At 42.1% G+C, this 19,732-nt stretch overlaps 1 protein-coding gene across 9 annotated transcripts in view; it reads left to right on the top strand.

Annotated features, from left to right (window-relative positions):
• Positions 1 to 19,732, top strand: part of PPP1R12B (protein phosphatase 1 regulatory subunit 12B) — a 197,490-nt gene that overhangs the window by 11,237 nt on the left and 166,521 nt on the right. Inside the window, exon 1 of one of the 9 annotated variants that reach the window (XM_029228069.1) lies at positions 9,572 to 9,679. The exons of the other annotated variants lie outside the window; for them this stretch is intronic. The gene's annotated coding sequence lies outside the window, so the exon portion shown is untranslated. Of the gene's footprint in view, positions 1 to 9,571; positions 9,680 to 19,732 lie in introns of those variants that run through there. 9 annotated transcript variants of the gene reach the window in all.

The raw sequence follows: 19,732 nt of genomic DNA, 5'->3' as shown, positions 1-19,732 counted from the left end.
TATGGGGCATTTCATGGGAAGCAGGTTTACTTTCTTTCTGCTTCTCTGCAGCATTTTTGCCAGGTGTCTTTTTTTAGTTAGTTATTTTTATTCTTTCATTCATTCATTTTAAAAGTCGGCTGGCCTAGCTACGAGATATGGCTTTAAAGTGCCAAACACATTATGTTTGGGTCCTTTGGATGCAGCTTCACAGTTTTGTGATCATGCCTCTTGTATTGAGGCATGTTTAGATTGTCCCCTCTTGACGGTAAATAGCATGAAAAATGAGGTCAGAAGAATGACTCATCTCACTGTAAATCACCAGGGGTGATGGAAATGGTTCTGAAGGGTCACCAAGCTGCTTTTCATCTGCTGAGAGCCTTCTTCCCTGCTGGAGAGCTCCCGCAGCACAGGGGCCAGGTGAAAAGGCCCATCCATTCGCGTCTCCCGACTGCCACGCTGGGCACAGGACTGGCGTCAGGAGAGTCTTCCTGCTGGGACTCTCAGTGCTCAGTGGGTATTTGTGGCAGGCACGGACTCATGGTCATGGTTGGCACCAGTTGTCAGGTGCAAGGAGACGCTGTGTGCCTTGCTTAAGCTCTTTCTTTGCTAACGCCCGTCCCCGACAGGATCACCAAGGCTCAAGGGTTTTGAATGGGAAATAACTTTGAAGCGTAAGTCAGTATCTACATTATTGTTACGAAGGCTATTACTGTATCTTCTTTTTCTTTTTTTTTTTTTTAATATCAAAAGGAGAGAAATTTCCCGTTCTGTCTCCATAACGCACTTCTGTGGTTTGGATCTTTAAAAATTTAAATGATCCTTTATTAAGGTTTTTGGGGTTTTTTTTTGGCCGAGTATTTATTGAGTACTTCTTAGGTGCCAGATCCTATAGTAGATGCTGGGATACAAAGATGGCATAGTCCCTGCCCTCAGGGATTGGGAAACTCACAGGTTTAAACACACAGTCTAGTCCATATTGCTCCTGTTAAGTATTGACTCCATTTCCTATTACCCTGTTCATAGTAAAAGTGCAGAAAGAGTATTGATCATTATCTACAATTTGCCTTTGTATATTTTTAGATAATCAGCCTTCTCTGATCCAGTCTTCTTTATTCTGATCTAATACCCATCCCTTTATTTAAGATCAGTTTCCAAATCATTAATCATTTTGCTGTCTCTTCTGTGGATTTCCTAGCTCTGCAGCTCCCTTTGGCCTCACTGGCTCAGGGGTAAGAGTCAGTAATGGCTTCAGCTCTGGGGGCTACCACTAGGGGAAAAGACTTGTGAGAGGGGCACTTTAATGCAGAGTTGCAGGACTGGCCATATATATTGTTTTGTTACAGGATTATCAAGTTTCAGGACACCATAGCAGAAAGAACCTTAGAGGACAACATCTTATCCACCTTTGTCATTTTTACAAATGAGCAATCTGAGGCCTAGGAAGAAGCTGAAAGAATACCATAAGCATGGAACAGAAATAAAATATAATGAAATGTTTTATTTATAAAACAAGTCAAATTTCTGCTTGATATTCTTTTCTGTCTCTGAAAATGTGGTTGTTTGCAAGATAACTTCAAGAAAAAGCAGAATATTCTCTAACTCCTTTTGAACTTTTGAAGAAGGATGATACCATATGGTTGTATTTCTCCTTAAAAAACTTCAATATAATAGAAACATCATGGGATAATTATTCACATTCCAAGAAAATGAATCTAAGAGTTCTTTTAAGTATTGGTTTCCCATTTGACTTATTCATCTGTATATTTACTGCTAAGCAACATAACATTAAAACGAAATTATATAAAAGAAAAAACAATTCATTAGTACAAATACCACCTTAACATATTAACTGTTTTTATTTGTATTCTTTCCCAGGTCACGTTAATTTTTACAAATATTTTAACTTGGTAGAACTCACCGTGTGTCATAACTATAAGTGCTCTTTACTGAGTGTACGCTGTTGAACTGCATTTTGCTGTTTTTATTATCTTGCCTCAACAGTTCCACCAAGTAGATGGTATTATTCCATTTAATATTGAGGAAGTAGAATCAGAGAAGACAATTTGCCCTAACCTAGATACCATAGGTCATGCCGGTATTGGAACCTAGATCTGTCAGACTCAGAAGCTTCTGGTTTTCTACCTAGGATACACTGCTTTTCTGAAGTCCTGGTTCCCCTCTCCATCTAGACCTTCTGTTTACTTTCAAAAGACCTCTTAGGTACATCACTATTTTGTAGGGGGAGGTTTCTTTTTGCATTCTGTCTCTGCTTTGATTCTTACATAATTCTGCCTTTGCTCAATGTGAGATAATGCCAAAAACGTTGCTTCCGGGCCTCATTCATGTCGTGGCATATACAGAAGATGACAGTATTTGTATAGCACCCTTGGTAAAGTGGAGGTTTCGGAGTTTGGTATAAAAATTCATTAAATTTCTTAATATGTCATAAGAAAATCTATTAAAAACCAGACTTTGGCTAATTGTTAGCATTAAAATCTATTTTTAAAAATTGAGGTATAGTTGATTACAGTGTTGTGTTAGCACTAAAATCTGTTAATAAGTAAACAGATCAAGAAGTAACAAGAAATTAATAAAATCAGTTATGTTTTATTTATAAGAACATCTAATAATATCAGCTGTATCAATAATGATGATGTTGATGGTCATGATGACAATCATGACAAACATACGTATCTTCTAGTTAGAAAAATTGTGGAAAATTAGAGCAAATTCAGTGGAAAACCAAAATATTTTACACGTGCATGCAAAACATAAATCTCCCCTGATGTTGAACAATGTAGACTAAAATAAAAATGTAGATTAAAATGATTCAATAGGAAGAGAAAGGGCTATTTTGTGGACTCACTGTGGCGTGCTCCCTGGAAGTGGAGTGTGCAGCAAAGTTATAATTACTAAATTTAGGGAGTTGACGGAAGGAGCCATACAAATTAAATATGATTTTACCATTTAAAAATTTTGATTGGTTGCAAAACATTTTTTAATAGCAATACAAGATTTCATTCAAAAATCTTTGTGTCATACTTGTAACCCATTTGTAATACAATGTATGACTGGGGAGATCCAATATAAAGTCCTTTAGCTTAAACATATTAATAAGAAGCACTCGGTAAATATTGGCTATTACTATGTTGAGTTACTATTGCAAAATGATTAAGACTATGAGCTTTGGAATCGGATATACCTGGGTTTTAATCCTGGTTTTGCTACTTACCTAAGCTTTGTGTTAAGCTATCTGAACTCAGTGCCTGATTCTTAGGAGGCACTTGGTGAAGTTCCGTCAGTCCTAAGACGAAGAACACGGTATTTAATGAGGCCTTACTGTGACCCACCGGGCACTGTGTGAGCTCATCCACTGTTATCCCTCGGAACTTGTCTCCGCCTTGTTCTGTCACACTGGCTGCCACTGCAGCCACCCTGGCCTCCCTGTTTCTCGGGAACCCCAGTTGCTGCTCTGCCTAAAAGGCCTTGCATCTCTTGTTCCTTCTGCCTGGAATCCTCTTACGTCAGATATCCCCATGGCTGGCTTTTTTTTTTTCTTTAGACTTGCGCAGAGTCTTTATTCAAATGTCACCTTTGTAGTGAAGCATTTCCTGGCCATCCTATCTAAAAATGACAGATGAACTGTCCTCACTTTCTCATTTTTAAAAATTGAGGTATATTTTACTTGTAGTAAAAATGCATAGATATTAAGTCTATAATTGATGGGTTTTGAGAGTGTATACAACCATGTGCCCATCACCCAGATCAAGAAACAGGACATTTTCATCGTCCTTGGAAGTTCCTCTCGAACCTCCTTTCCCCAGGGAATCATAGTTAGGATTTCTATCATTCTGCATTAGTCTTGACTGTCCTTAAAATGGATTATATTGTGTGTACTGTTTTATGTTTGGTTTCTTCAACTGAACATGTGTTTGAGGTTTATCCATTCCTTTGTATGGCTGAGTAGTATTCCATTGTGTGACTATTCCACAATTTGCTTATCCTCCTGTTGATTGACATTTGGGTTATTTCCTCTTTTGTTGGTGTCCATTATGAATAAAGCTGTTATGAATGTTGTTCTGTAAGTCTTTTCATAGACATATGTTTTCATTTCTCTTGGGCAAATACATAGGAATGAAATTGCTGGGTCCTAGAGTTGTAAAATTCTAACTTTATTAACAGCGTGCAGTTTTCCAGTGTGGTTGTAGCATTTTACGCTATCCTAGCCATGAATGAGAGTTCTGTTTGCTCTGCATCCTTGTTAATTTTTGATAATGTCAGTCTTTTTTTGTTGTTGTTTAGTCATTGAATATTAGTCATTCTAGTATTTGTGTATTGTTATCTCATTGTGGTTTTAATTTGCATTTAGTGACTAATAATGTTGAATACCTTCTCAGTATTTTTTGGTCATTTGGGGAGAGAGAGAGAGAGAGAGAAGTGTCTAGTTCAAATCTTTTGCACTTAAAAACATTTTTGTCTTTTTATTGATTTGTAGACATTCTTTATATTTTCTGGATATAAGTCCTTGTTTTGATATGCATTATAAATATTTTTCTCCCTGTGGCTTGTTTTGTCATGTTCTTATCTTTTGCTTTAAATAAACCTTTTCTTTTAGAGTGATTTTAGAGTTACAAAAAAGTTGCAAAGCTAGTTCAGAGAGAGCTTGTATACCCGTCACCCAGCTGCCCCTAGTGTTAACATCTTACATAATGATGGCATGTTTGCCCAGACAGTATTGTGTTGTTTTATTGATGTTCTGAATGGCATTTTCCTCATATTATCTAACCAGTTTAAGCTGCTTTTTTAAAAATTAATTTATTTATTTTTGGCCGCATTGGGTCTTCACTGCTGTGTGTGGGCCTTCTCTAGTTGTGGCGAGCAGGGGCCACTCTTAGTTGCGGTGTGCAGGCTTCTCATTGCGGTGTCTTGTCTTGTTGTGGAGCACAGGCTCTAGGCTCGTGGGCTTCAGTAGTTGTGGCACGTGGGCTCAGTACTTGTGGCTCGTGGGCTCTAGAGCGCAGGCTCAGTAGTTGTGACACACAGGCCTAGTCGCTCCGCGGCATGTGGGATCTTCCCAGACCGGGGCATGAACCCGCGTCCCCTGCATTGGCAGGCAAACTCTCAACCACTGCGCCACTAGGGAAGTCCCTGGCAGGCGGATTCTTAACCACTGCGCCACCAAGCAAGTCCTAAGCTGTTTTTTTTTTTTGCGGTATGCGGGCCTCTCACTGATGTGGCCTCTCCTGTTGCGGAGCACAGGCTCCGGACGCGCAGGCCTAGCGGCCATGGCTCATGGGCCTATCCGCTCCGCGGCATGTGGGATCTTCCCGGACCGGGGCACGAACCCGCGTCCCCTGCATCGGCAGGCGTACTCTCAACCACTGTGCCACCAGGGAAGCCCCTAAGCTGTTTTTTAAAAATAGTATTTATTTGATTTCCTTACTGAACTCTATTTATTAGTTTTATCAAGTGCTCATTTTTCTAGTTAGATGTTAGCATCTATGAACCATGATGGGGTTTTTTTCCCCCAAGATTTAAACCTTTGAAGCACAAAAGTTTAAAATTTTGATGATGTCCAATTTATTTGTTTTTTTCTTTTGTTGTTTGTGCTTTTAATATCGTATCTAAGAAATGATTGACTAATCGAAGGTCACAGATATTCACATCTATATTTTCTTCTAAGAGTTTTATAGTTTTAGTTACTACATTTTGGTCTTTGATCCATTCTGCGTTAGTCTTTCATATGGTGTGAGGTAGAGATCCAACTTCATTCTTTTGCATGCAAATGTCCAGGTGCCTCAGCACCATTTGTTGCAAAAACTCTAAAGTTTAAACCTTTCCTTTTCTGGTCTGCATTTTTTGACCAGAACCTCAAAGAGTGTTGAATAATAATAGTGATGGAAGGCATCTTCCATCTGTTGTCTTTCTTTATTTAGGATGTCTGTCATATGTCTCCATTAAATATGATGTTTACTTTGTTTTTAATAGCTTCTTTTGGTTAAGCAATTTATTTCTAGTTAAGGTTTTTAAAAACCTTTTTTATTGCAAAATTTAATACACATACAGAAAAGTATATGTAAAACAAAAATATATAATCAATGGATTTTTATAAAGCAAAGGCCTGAGTTACCATCACCTTGGTCAAGAAATGAAAGATTATTTGCTAACTGTTCTAAGATCAGGAATGAATATTAATTTTTTGATATCTTTGATGTTAGAGCCATTAGTTAATAACCCTGGGAAGTTTAAAAGGTGATTGAAGTCATGTCACACATAGTATGCTTTAAAAGTGCCTCTGGGCTTCCCTGGTGGCGCAGTGGTTAAGAATCTGCCTGCCAATTAAGGGGACACAGGTTCGAGCCCTGGTCCGGGAAGATCCCACGTGCCGCGGAGCAACTAAGCCCGTGTGCCACAACTACTGAGCCTGTGCTGTAGAGCCTGCGAGCCACAACTGCTGAAGCCTGTGCGCCTAGAGCACGGGCTCCGCAACAAGAGAAGCCACCGCGACGAGAAGCCCGCGCACCACAACGAAGAGTAGCCCCTGCTCGCCGCAACTAGAGAAAGCCCGCATGCAGCAACGAAGACCCAACGCAGCCAAACAAACAAACAAAAAAAAGTGCCTCTTCCCCCCAGAAAAGTGCCAGTTATCAACTGTAGTTTAGCTGAGCCACTGAGGCTGCCGTGATTTAACATTTCCAGGAAGATCTGTTTTTCTCCTCAGCTTTGTAAGGGCCATCCACCTGCATTCTCGTTGTCTGTCCTTGGATGGCTCACAGGTACCTCAAACCCAGCATATTCACGGGTTCCTGTGTTTCCTCTCTCAGTAAATGGCACCTCCCTCTACCCAGCTGTTATGCGAAACCTGGGTAACATCTGTGGCTCCTTATTTTTCTTGATTCGTTTGTTCACAGTTACTGTGTGTTAGGTGCTTATTAGGCCTGAGGGTGCGCAGGGAACAAAACAGACATGGTCCTCTCGTGAGCTTCCAGCCATCAGGTCCTGCGGATTCATCTCCTACATGTCTCTTGAGTCTGTCTGCTTTCATTTGGTCTCTTTTTCATTACTTTAGTTCAAGCCTTTATCTCTCACCTGGGTAATAGAAATAGTCTGCTGAGTGGTTTCCCCGCTTCTCCTCGTTTCCTCTATTTCCTGTACTTCAGCCAAGAGTTGCTGAACATTGCATACTTCCCTTAAAACTGTTAAGTGGTTGTCATTGCCCTGTTCTCTAGTCTCCTTCTCACCATTCCCAACTTTGGATTCTGTGCTGCAGCTACATTGATTGTCTTTCATTCCCTCAGTTATGGTGTGTTCTCTTGTCTCCCCTTTCCCAACCTTATTGTCTCTCCTCTTTGCCTGCCCATCTTTCAGGTCTCAGGTGCAACATCGTTGCTTCTAATTCCCCCCACCACCCGATGGTTTACCCATACTCTGTTTTCCCATGTTAGGTGCTTCTCCTATGCTTTCCCTTGGTATCTTATAGCTTACCTGTCATGGCACTTGACATATAGTCTTATAGTTTCTCATTTAATTGTCTGTCTTCCCCTAACTAGACTGTAAGCTCTGAGAGGCCAGGGACTGTGCCTAACTTCTTCACCATTATGTTAGCTGCATCCACCATAATATCTATTCAATTTTAGACATTGGGAATAACTATTTATTCAGTGAATGAATTCATGAGAAGAAGCTGGTGGTGGCAGGGGAGGGGCAGTGAGTTGTTCCAGAGACTAATTTAATGAGAATAATCAGAATTGGAATTTGGGTTCCTATTTATAACTTTCTTTGCTGCAAAGTATATGATTTTCTTTCTTAATAATTGATTCTTATTTTAGATTTTTTTTGTTCTGTTAAACTTTGCTTGGTTAGGTCTTAGAGATAATTAGGAATTGGATATCATGTTCTTACGGGTTTTAAAGACCAACAGAGCAAGGAGGAGAGCGTAAAGCAGGATTTTAGATGCTGAAAACATTGCAGCATTTAGAGCCTTGACCTACCAGCAGTATGTCGACACGAGAAGTGCAGCTGTTAGGAGTGTCTCTGATATAGAAAGTGTTTGCAAAGTTCAGACGATTTGCTGTATTAGAAGTACTACAGCTTTTATATCAGCTTGAAGCAAACTCTAAATTGAATGAATTGGTACAAATATCAGAGTTGTAATAAGAATAAAACAGATTTTTTTTAGTACAGTTTGGGGATTGGAATGTAAATTCGGTCTTGTACGTAAAGATAAAAGACTTGCATCCTTTTAGAAATTATATGTGAATTAAGTAAAATTAGTCTTTATTTTTATTTGATATAAAAGTTATCCTGGAAGTTGTTGTATGTAGTAGAGTAATATGGAAAGAATCATTAAAGTTTTTTCAATATAATATAAATATTAAATAATAAAATAGGATAATGGACCAAACCAGAATCCATCAAGGACGATGTGTCTGTTCTCTTTCTGAATGCTGGGCGCTGCTGCTCTGTGCCCCGCACGCGCTGCACGTCCAGTAGGGGAAAGAGTGAAAGAAACGTCCTCCTCCCTCAAGAACTTGTACGCCTTTGGGTGAGATGAGGCATTATTGCATGAGAAAATAATGACTAGCTGTTTAAGATGGGGTGACTGGAATGAATAGACCATTAGTGGGGGTGTTCTGAGGAAATAGGGGTTACTTTCAATTGGAAAGGGCACAGTTTCTGGCAGGTTGGGCATCTCATAACTGCTTCTTGAATAAAGAGACTGAATATTTTAGAGCAGAAGAGCAATGTGAGAAGGATAGTATTTTAAATGATAATTTGGTGAGATTGTATTGGATTGAGAATGGAGAAGCAAAAATTAAGATGCACAGTAGCTTACAAGAATAGCTTCTACAGCAATAGTGAAAAGGGGTTAAGAGGACAGTAAGGTATGAGTAGGCATGTAGGCAGAACACAGGATGTTGAGACTTACTGGATGTAGAAAGCAGGAGAAGCCAAAGTCGGAGACAATTTTAAGATTGGGAGAATAAACTGAAATTCAACAAATATTTATTAAGCAACCATTGTGTGCCAGATACTGAACTAGGTGCTGGGGGAAATGGTGAGGAAGTCCTCTCTGGTGCAGCTTTTTCTCTACACTGTGCTGGGACAGACACGGGGAAGGCACGAGGAAGCTGATGTGGGGCAGAAGCAGAGCTTAGCTTCAGGCATTTACAGCTTGAGGGAGGATTGTGAGATGCCAGACCACTAAGGTGCATTGAACACTTGGAATTCGGAGAGGAGTTTAGGGGCTGCGGTGTATTTTGAAGTCGGAACCGCTGGACTGGTGGGAAGTCCAGTGTTATCACAGCCACCCTTTCATAAGTGACCCCAACTTCCTGTAGTGTGCGCTCTTCACAGCACTTAACGCTGCCTCCTCCTGGCCCCGCTTTCCTAAGCTCCTCAGAGCGCAAGATGACGTTGATCCCATTTCCTCTTGGCTACACTACAGACATGTGGGTGTTGTATTGAAGAAGCAGCAGAGTGGTCAAGAGCGGGACTCTGGGGCCAGACCATGCGGATTTCAGTCCTGGTCCTGCCACTTTCGAGCTGAGGCAGGTCCCCTAAAGCCTTTGTGCCTGTTTCTCCGTAGGTAGAATGGGGATGATGAGCCTTTCAAACTCACGGAGCTGTTACGAGGAGTAACTGAGTTCATGTATGTGAAGTGCTCAGAGCGCTGCCTGCCACCAAGAGTGCTTATGTACGTATCGGGTAAGCGAAGTGAAAGGCCTTCCTCTGGGCCTTCGTTACCACCTGCCAGCGTTTTCATCATCCCCAGGGACGCCGCGTCTCATTTTCGTGCTCCAGCCACATCTTCACTTTCTTTCCTAATAAGAATGGGGACATAATCATCATTTACTCAGCAACAACAAGGAGGACATGCTCAGTGCCCCTGTCTGTCCCTCCAGACCCTCTCTGTTGTCGTTCCTCCTTCCAGCCTCCTTTTAGAGGCTGGTACCACCCTCCCTGCCTCATCTGGAATGTACTCGGTCCACCGTCTCTTCTCGTGTGCCCCACGCTCCTCTCCCTTCCTGTCTCCTTCTTTTCTTTAAAACACCTCAAGTTGTCTCCATTCTTAAAAATAAAAATGGCCTCCAAAAGAACTTTCTCTCTTTTTCAAGCCACTGATTCATCTTTTTTTCCTTTGTCCTCAAATTCTCTTTAAGAAGTGGTGTATAACTGCTCTTCTAGTTTAATTCCTGCCATTCTACTGAGACTGCTTTCTTAAAGGTTACCACAGACTTCCTAAAGGCCTCACCTTATCATTCTTCTTAGTTTCTTTCCTTTTGGACCATTTTATAATATTTTGTCCACATGATTCCTTTTATCAGTGAAAACTCTTGTCCTTTGGCTTCTGAAGCATTGCTTTCCCAGCCCTTCTCTAACCTCCTGAACCAGCCTCCTGCGCTTCCTTTACTCTAACCCTCCACTGCCCACTCTGTTCCCAGGTGTCCATTCTCAGCCACTTTTCCGTCCATCATTTCTCCATTTGTAACCTTACCCGCTCCCAAGGCCTCATCCGTAGCTTATGCACGAATGGTGTCCAGATCTGTCCAACCCTGACCTCTGTCTAGTTGATCTTTTTTCTGGACTACAGATTTATATTTCTGACTGTCCACTAGACATCATGATCTAGATGTGTTACTCAGGTTTACTTAGTCTTGGTATTTCCAGAGCAAAACTGTTTTCATGCCAGTCACAAACTTGTTCCTCCTGTCTTGTCCTCGGGGGAGGAAATTATCATCTAAGACATCGGTTCCCAGTTGTCTGTCCCACGTTGCTGCCTGACTGACCGCATGAGAATTGTCAGGGGCACGTGTTGAAGACAGAAACTCCTGAGCGCAACCCTCCAAAGCCCTTCACTCGGTAGGTCTGGGGTAGGACCCAGGGACCCTTCATTCTGTGTTTATCCACATTGGGAGTCACTGACGGAAACTGGGATTTGCTCTGTCTCCGCCTTCCCCTGTGATCTGCTGAATCATCAGGACTTGCCAGTTCTGTCTTTCAAATGTCTCCGTTCACACTGTTGGGACCCTGTGCAGGCTGTCCTCTCTCCCGTGAACTGTAGGCACGTTTTCTGAGTGAGTGCTTGTGGAATAAATGAGTGCATCATTACTGTAGTCTGCTGTAGGTCTGCCTTTTTCTAATTTCGCACGTTCGCAGTCCATTTTAGTAGTACCTTCAGAGTTATCTTTAAAATACCAATCTAATAATGCAACTTTAATTTAAAACATTATCAGTGGTCACTAAATCTAACTATATACCATAGTGTTCATTAAAATACAGTTGCCTGGGCCCTACCTTGGGAAATTCCAATTCGGTAGCTCTGGGGCACAGCCCAGTAATCTATATTTTTACCATGCATCCCAGGCAATTCTGATGCAGCTTTGTGTTTTGAAACCCTTGGAACGCAGGTAAGAAGGCTAACAACGTGGCATCTAAACTGTTTCCAGCCTGTCTCACCAGTTTCTCTCCCTCTGCTCCCCAGCCACACTCACAGACCTGCAAGGTTATCCCTCGCCGTTGCCCGCCTGCCCACTCCTCCTGAATTTTTGCTCGCACTTTTCTCTCTGCCGAGTTGCCCCCTCTGCCCTTCTACACCTGTAAAACCCTCTTAATCCTTCAGGGCTCCGCTCAGATGTCACTTCCTCTGTGACATCAACCCTGTCAGAATGTGTCCTTCCTTCTTGCTCTCATAGCATCTTGCTCTTGATGCTGGTTTAGCAGCCGCATGTGACAGTGTCTCCCACAGATTCATCCTTGCCTTGTCTCATGCTAGGCCACGAGCCCCTGCCCGCAGAGCGCGTCTCAACCATCCTTTCTCCTTAGTGCCCAGCACACTGCTTGAAGAAAATGAATCAGTGCCTGGGAAGGTTCTGGAAGAAGATGGGCTCTCTCAGTGTTGGGGAGAGCAGAAGACCCGGGGCTACCCTTGGGGAATTTGCATATTGAGGAAAGGAAGAGGAAGAGCTGTCAGAGGGGAAGCCTGGAGCCAGTTAGCACATTGCGGAAGCTGAAGAAGGAGAGAGGGGTTGTTCAGTCGTTCATTCATCTAGGCATTTACTTAGATGCATGTTTATTGAGCATTTATTGCTTGTCGGGCACGGCTCTTGGTAACAAGGAACATCACGTGCTGCAGAGAGCTTGGATGTGCATTTGCATCTAAAATAGAAAAACACAAAAGTCAAAATCCGAAAACACTTGATTTTCTCATGTGGTTTTTGTTTTGTTTTGCTGTGCTGTGCGGCTTGCAGGATCTTAGTTCCCTGACCCAGGGATCAAACTGGCCCCGGCAGTGAAAGCACTGAGACCTAACCATTGGACCACCAGGGAGGTCCCTCTGATGAGGTTTAGAATTGAGTCTTCTTCCTATTATGTTCTGGTCAGTTATCTCCATCTCTCAGAGGAGATAAGACTAGTATGTTAAGTATCACTATCCCCCAAGTCCTTGGTCACTACAGGGCCTCAGGTCTGTATTTTTCCTTATTCCCTAAGGATGTAAAGTCCAGCTAGCTGTAGGTTAGATAAAGTTAGGCCCAAGTTTTCTAAACTGAATTTTCAAAAAAGTTGTAGGACCTTCTCAGCTATTTGGAATAGATTGTTAAGCTGACGTGAAGGCAGAGGGACTCCGTAGTCTTAGAAATCATAATGTTTTTCTGACGGGATACTTGGGGAAGCAACTAAATCATGGGAGAAAAGTTTAGCTGGAGTGAGAACATCTTACCTACTTTCTCTGAACACCTTCACCAGAGGGAAGTGTCCCATCCTTTCCTGTGGGGTCTCACTCACGAAGAGCAGGGTGATGGAATGCCACCTCCCTCCAAGTCCCCCTGGGGGTCGTGTGCTTGGAAGTTTGACCACATCTTGATTGGAAGCCTTGACTGGATGTTGCATTTTCATGGTTACTGTTGTTGGCCAAAGATGAGGAGGCCCATGTCTACCCTATCCTGCTTTTAATAATTTCTGGTAGTGCCTCCAGAACATTCCTATTTTGCATCTGTTTAGCCCCATCTTAACACAATTTAATTAGGAATGAATGCCAATGATTACTTATTGCCTGGATTGTGGCTTTCTCAGATCTTATTTGTTACTGCTAAAATAAAAGATTCGGGACTTCCATGGTGGTCCAGCGGTTAAGAATCCGTCTTTCTTTTTTTTTTTTTTTTTTTTTTTTTTGCGGTATGCGGGCCTCTCACTGCCGTGACCTCTCCCGTTGCGAAGCACAGGCTCTGGACGGGCAGGCGCAGCGGCCATGGCTCACGGGCCCAGCCTCTCTGCGGCATGTGGGATCCTCCCGGACCGGGGCACGAACCCGTGTCCCCTGCATCGGCAGGCGGACTCCCAACCACTGCGCCACCAGGGAAGCCCAAGAATCCGTCTATCAATGCAGGGGACACGGGTTCAGTCCTGGTTGGGGAACTAAGATCCCACGTGCCACAGGGCAACTAAGCCTGCACGCCACAACGAAAGATCCCTCGTGCCCCCCAACTAAGACCCAACACAGCCCCCCCCAAAAAAAAAGATAAATAAAAATATGTTTCATTTTTTAAAAATAAATTCATTTTTTATTTATTTATTTTTGGCTGCATTGGGTCTTCGTTGCTGCGCGTGGGGCTTTCTCTAGTGGCGGCAAGCGGGGGCTGCTCTTTGTTGCGGTGCACAGGCCTCTCATCGTGGTGGCCTCTCTTGTTGTGGAGCATGGGCTCTAGGCGCATGGACTTCAATAGTTGTGGCGCTCGGGCTCAGTAGCTGTGGCTCGCGGGCTGTAGAGCGTGGGCTCAGTAGTTGTGGTGCACGGGCTTAGTTGCTTCGTGGCATGTGGGATCTTCGCGGAGCAGGGATCGAACCTGTTTCCCCTGCATTGGCAGGCGGATTCTTAACCACTGCGCCACCAGGGAAGTCCCAAGATGTTTCATTTTTAATTAATCAATTAATTAATTTATTTATTGGCTGCGTGGCTTGGCAGATCTTAGTTCCCCGACCAAGGATTGAACCTGGGCCACCGCAGTGCACACGCCATGTCTTCACTACTGGACTGCCAGGGAATTCCCAAGATGCTTCGTTTTAAACAATGGGAAAAAAAAATTAGCTTCGGACTCGACTCTAAGTCAGCATCCATATGCATAAATTTAATTATTGTATATTCTGCTCAACTACCAAACAGTCAAGATTTGGAGACACAGAGCCTTCGAGCTTTGCAGGCTGTCTGTCAAGTCGTTTTCAGAGTCACACTGTGGCAGGTGGAAGGTCAGGTGGGGGCGAGGTAGTTTCATTACTTACCTAGTGTTTCCAGCCTAGGGCTGCTGTGGCCCCAGTGGAGAGATGTATCAAGCGGTTTTGATGTGACCTGTAAATAAGGAGGAAAATGTGTTTCAAATAGTTTCTATGAACATAATGGAATTTTGAATTACTGTACTTGTTTCTATCCACCTGGAGAGTGGATACACCCACTTCTTCCCCTGACAGCAGAGCTCTGAAGCTTTATGCTCTCAAACCCTCCCTGTCCCTTGGTTCTGTCCTTCCTGGTCTTCTCTTCATGGTGTCAGTAGAGGCATTCTCTCTGCTTTGCTGTAGCCTGCGTGGTTACTGACTTATTCCAAGATTTCTCCTGTCCTGATTATTTCCCTGAACTTGAATGCATCCCTTTTAAGACCTCTTACTTCTCCAAAGAAATGATTTTGTGTATTCCTTTTGAATATGAATTCTTCATATTTGAGTCACATTTCCTCTGTTCTAACACTTGAAGGCCTAAGGCCTGAAGTATCTATTATTTAGTCTTTGAAAGTCACTGTTTCACTTTTATCAGGGTCTCACATGGTCACTTAGGGTAATTGGATTGTGCTGATAGCATTAGAATTTGTAAAGCAATTAGTTGCTTTACTAATGACTAGCCGTGTTCTTTATCTTATTCATAGATGCTATCTTTTATTGATGTATACATAGATTGTTTCTTTCTTTTTTTTTTTTGGAGACCTATCCAGCAGTTTTTTGTTTTTTTTTTGCGGTACGGGCCTCTCACTGATGTGGCCTCTCCCGTTGCGGAGCACAGGCTCCGGATGCGCAGGCCTAGCGGCCATGGCTCACAGTCCCAGCCGCTCGGCGGCATGTGGGATCCTCCCGGACCGGGGCACGAACCCGCGTCCCCTGCATCGGCAGGCGGACTCTCAACCACTGCGACACCAGGGAAGCCCCCAGCAGTTATTTTTGGCTGCGCCATGCGGCTTGTACCATATTAGTTCCCTAACCAGGGGCTGAACCCAGGCCCACGACAGTGAAAGCTCTGAGTCCTAACTGCTGGACCGCCAGGGAACTCCCCATAAATTGTTTCTTAATAGCATTCCCCTTATTCAGATTTTACCAATTTACATATATACATACATGCATGCATTTCAGGTTATTAAAATCCCAAGGGGCCCGGAAGATATTTGCACTTATTCAGTGTAAAACAGTAATTGTTTCTTCTCTGAACTTTATTGGAGCAGAAGTCGGTACTGATAACCCATCTTATTCTTACAGAAAAGGGGGAAAATGCACCTTTTGGTTAAACCTAATTCAGGTTATCTGAGTCCAGTATTGTGTGTTATTGAGTGCTGGGGTGGCTTTGATGATCTTTATTTTGGTTGTGTGAGAGTGTGTGTGCGCCTCCCGTACCTCAGCCAAGACTCAGGGGGCAGTGCTTTCTGGCCAGGTTGCTGCTTATCTGGGCTTTCAGTGATGACTTGTGAATTTCCATTAGTGCTTTTCCTGAGCTAATGGAAAAACTGCATCTAGCTTAGCAGCGTATCCTTCTCTGTGCTTTTGGACCAGCTTCAAGACTCCTTCCAAGTAGGATAGTCAGTATTGCATTGTCCATGCTTCCTGGGAATAGCCTAAGAAAGGGAAATCTAATAATTCCAACCCTTCCTTTGTGGTATCTGTTAATAAGTAGCATATTAAAATTATTAGAATTTCACCTTTCTTCTTTCTTCTCACCCTCTCGTGTACTAGTGAGTAAAGGCCGGAATTATTAGGGTAGCAGCAAAATATGTGTTTGTATAGCTGATTCAATTTGTTATAAAGCAGAAACTAGCACACCATTGTAAAGCAATTATACTCCAATAAAAAAAATTATACTAGTCTCAAAAAAAAAAAACGAAGGACTTGAGGAATCTGTAAACCAACAACTATGGGACTGAAAAATGTCTGGATAAAGGAGTCTCATGCAGAGCTCAGAGAGATGCAGGCAGATTATTTCTCAGTATCTAATGTCAGATCCCAAGAATTTTTTTTAAATTTTTATTTTGAAATAATTGTAGATTCATAGGAAGTTATACAGAAAGGTCCTGTATATCCTTCACCCAATTTTTTCCCACTGGCAACATCTTACATAACTATTTTACATTATCAAAACCATGGAATGGACATGGTACAATTCATAGACCTTATTCAGATTTCATCAGTTTTATGTACACTGAGTGTGTGTGTGTGTATAGTTACGTGCCGTTTTATCACATGTGTAGATTTGTGTGAACACCAACACAATTAAGATACAGCAGAAATTATATTTTTAAATTTCCAAGTTGTGTTAAGCTTATTCTGTTAATTTAGGTGATGTGACTTTTTTTAAACAATCCAATTTCCAACTTGGAATGACTTGAAAAACAAAGCATATTATGTGGGGAAAATGAATTTCTTCGAGAACTTTAAAAAGGTTGATTGTGAAATGTGTACTTAAAATCCAAGAATATTTTATGTTATTTAATAGTGATATCAGTAAGTTTAAATCTTATTGATAACCTGAATTTTTTTTTAGACTTATTTCCTTATGTAGAGATAGTTATACAACAAAATGAAATTGGTCATATTTTAAAAAACAAAATGAAATTGGTCATATTTTAAAAACTGTGTGGGATAACAGATTCTGTTAGGATTTGGATAGGAGGAAGCCCTGTTGCTTTTTTTTTTTTTTTTTTTTTTTTTTGCATTATACGGGCCTCTCACTGTTGTGGCCTCTCCCGTTGCGGAACACAGGCTCCAGACGCACAGGCTCAGCGGCCATGGCTCACGGGTCCAGCCGCTCCGCGGCATGTGGGCTCTTCCCGGACCGGGGCACGAACCCATGTCCCCTGCATCGGCAGGCGGACTCTCATCCACTGCGCCACCAGGGAAGCCCACCCTGTTGCTTTTTAAGATTCTTTCTCATTAAACTGAGAAGTCTTAGGAGATATCATCTATGTTCAATTGTATCCTGAGCTTTAACTTTGGTTGTATATTTGCTAGCAGTGTAAAGCATGCAGAAGGGCCAGACGTAATAGCCAGACTTTTTTTTTTAAGATGTTGGGGGTAGGAGTTAATTAATTAATTAATTAATTTTTGCTGTGTTGGGTCTTCGTTTCTGTGCGAGGGCTTTCTCCGGTTGTGGCAAGCGGGGGCCACTCTTTCATCGCGGTGCGCGGGACTCTCACTATCGCGGCCTCTCTTGTTGCGGAGCACAGGCTCCAGACGCGCAGGCTCAGTAGTTGTGGCTCACGGGCCTAGTTGCTCTGCGGCATGTGGGATCCTCCCAGACCAGGGCTCGAACCCATGTCCCGTGCATTAGGCAGGCAGATTCTCAACCACTGCGCCACCAGGGAAGCCCAACTTACTATTTTTAATAAGCTCTTTCAAACGTTAGAGAAAATAATATAACAAATACCCACGTAGTCACCAACCAGCTTAAGAAATAAAGTATTAACGATACAGTTAAGTATGTCTTTATATTTTTACCTCATATAAATGTATCCCCAAATAATTTATAATATTGTTTTACATATGTTTTAAGTTATATAAATGGCATCATATTCTGCATATCCTTTTGCTATGTGCTTTTGCAGTTTTGATATTACATTTGTCTGTGTTGGTTCACATAGCGCTAGTTCATTCATCTTCACACTGATAGTCACATGGTAGCCCAGCATATGATTATACTAAAAGTTATTTACTTTTCTTGTTGATGGACATGTAAGTTGTTTTCAAAATAATGTTTGTGTGTTTTTTGTTTTGTTTTGCTATTAAACATAATGTTGAAATGCAAATCAAAACCACAGAGATAGGGACTTCCCTGGCGGTCCAGTGGTTAAGACTCTGCCTTCCAATGCAGGGGGTGTGGGTTGGATCCCTGGTCAGGGACATAAGATCCCACATGCCTCGTGGCCAAAAAACCAAAACGTAAAACAGAAGCAATATTGTAACAGATTGGCCTGGGAGCTAAGATCCCACATGCCTCATGGCCAAAAAAACCAAAACATAAAACAGAAGCAATATTGTAACAAATTCAACAAAGACTTTAAAAATGGTCCACATCAAAAAAAAAAAACAACCCCACCGAGATATTACTTCACACCCACTTGGATGGTTTTAATGAAAAAGGTGGCCAGTAACAAATATTGGTGAGGTTAAGAAGAAACTGAAGCCGCATGCTTTGCTGGTGGGATTGTAAAATGGTACAGCCACTTTGAAAAAAAGTCTGGTAGTTCTCAAAGTGTTAAACATAGAGTGACGATATGACCCAGCAGTTCTGCTCCTAGGCATATATCCAAGGTAATTAAAAACACATGTCCAAATAAAAACTTGTACATGAATGTTCATAGTGGCATTATTCATAATAGCCAAAAAGTGAACCAAGTCAAATGTCCATCACTGATGAATGGATACACAAAGTATGGTGTATTTATACAATGGAGTATTATTTGGCCGTAAAAAGTGATGAAATCCTGATATGTGGTACATGTGGATGAATCATGAAAACATTATGTTAAGACCAGGAAACCAGATGCAAAAGGCCATGTATTGATTCCGTTTGTATGAACTGTCCAGAACAGGCAGATCCAGAGACAGAAAGTAGATTAGTATTTGCCGGGGGCTGGAGAGAGAGAGGAATGGTGGCTACTGAGGATGTGGGGTTTCTTTTTGGGGTGATGAAATGTTGAGAAATAAATGGGGATGTTGCACAGCTCTGTGAATACACTAAAAAGCACTGAATTGTAGGCTTTAAACAGGTGGATTTTATGGTCTGTGAATTACATCTCAGTGAAGCTGTAAAAACACAGTTTAAAAACTCATAATGCTATGTGAACTTTCTTGTACAAGGTTCTGTGTGTAAATGTGTTCAGATTTTTCTGGGATTTATGTGAAAGATCAGATGTTTGTGCACCTTCGCTGGATAGCACTGTTCCGGGTTATTGGCTGCACCAATTTACACTGCTCCCAACTGCCTTTGAAAGCCTCTGTTGCTCCACATTCTCATCTGCACCAGCTGTTGTCAGGTTCTCTATATCATTGACTTCTCAGGCCAAAACTGATATGGTTCCCAAATCGATTACTTGGTGTTCTCAGACAATGCCAGCAGTGCTGCATAGAACTCTTAGTGATTAGTTGTAAAATATCAAAGCCCAGGTAGCATATTCCTTGATGTTTGGGGCTTGTGTGTGACTAACTTCACATAAGCTTTATGGAAATCAAGAGGGGACTGGACACGTCTGTTGCAGAAAACCTTCCTAGCTTCGCACCAGACAACCGGGTCTCAACAATTCATGTTTGCACAGCTCCGTTTGCATCTCATCTCAACCCTGTACATCTTCTCCCCCAGCCGTGCTCCCTCAGCAGGTATTTCATGCAGTAGCAGCTCTTTGTTCCCTGTGGCGGCTTCTTGGTGGAAGAAGTTTTATACGTTGCACTAGGTGTTTTTGTTTTTTAATTCTGACTGAACATCTGGGGGAAAAAACCCTTGGATCCT

The sequence above is a fragment of the Monodon monoceros genome, unplaced genomic scaffold (genome assembly GCF_005190385.1).
Source record: "Monodon monoceros isolate NGI ecotype Baffin Bay Population unplaced genomic scaffold, NGI_Narwhal_1 Super_Scaffold_18, whole genome shotgun sequence".
Taxonomy (NCBI): Eukaryota; Metazoa; Chordata; class Mammalia; order Artiodactyla; family Monodontidae; genus Monodon; species Monodon monoceros.
Note: the sequence above shows the minus strand (reverse complement) of the source record. Positions and strands in the feature narration are given on the sequence as shown.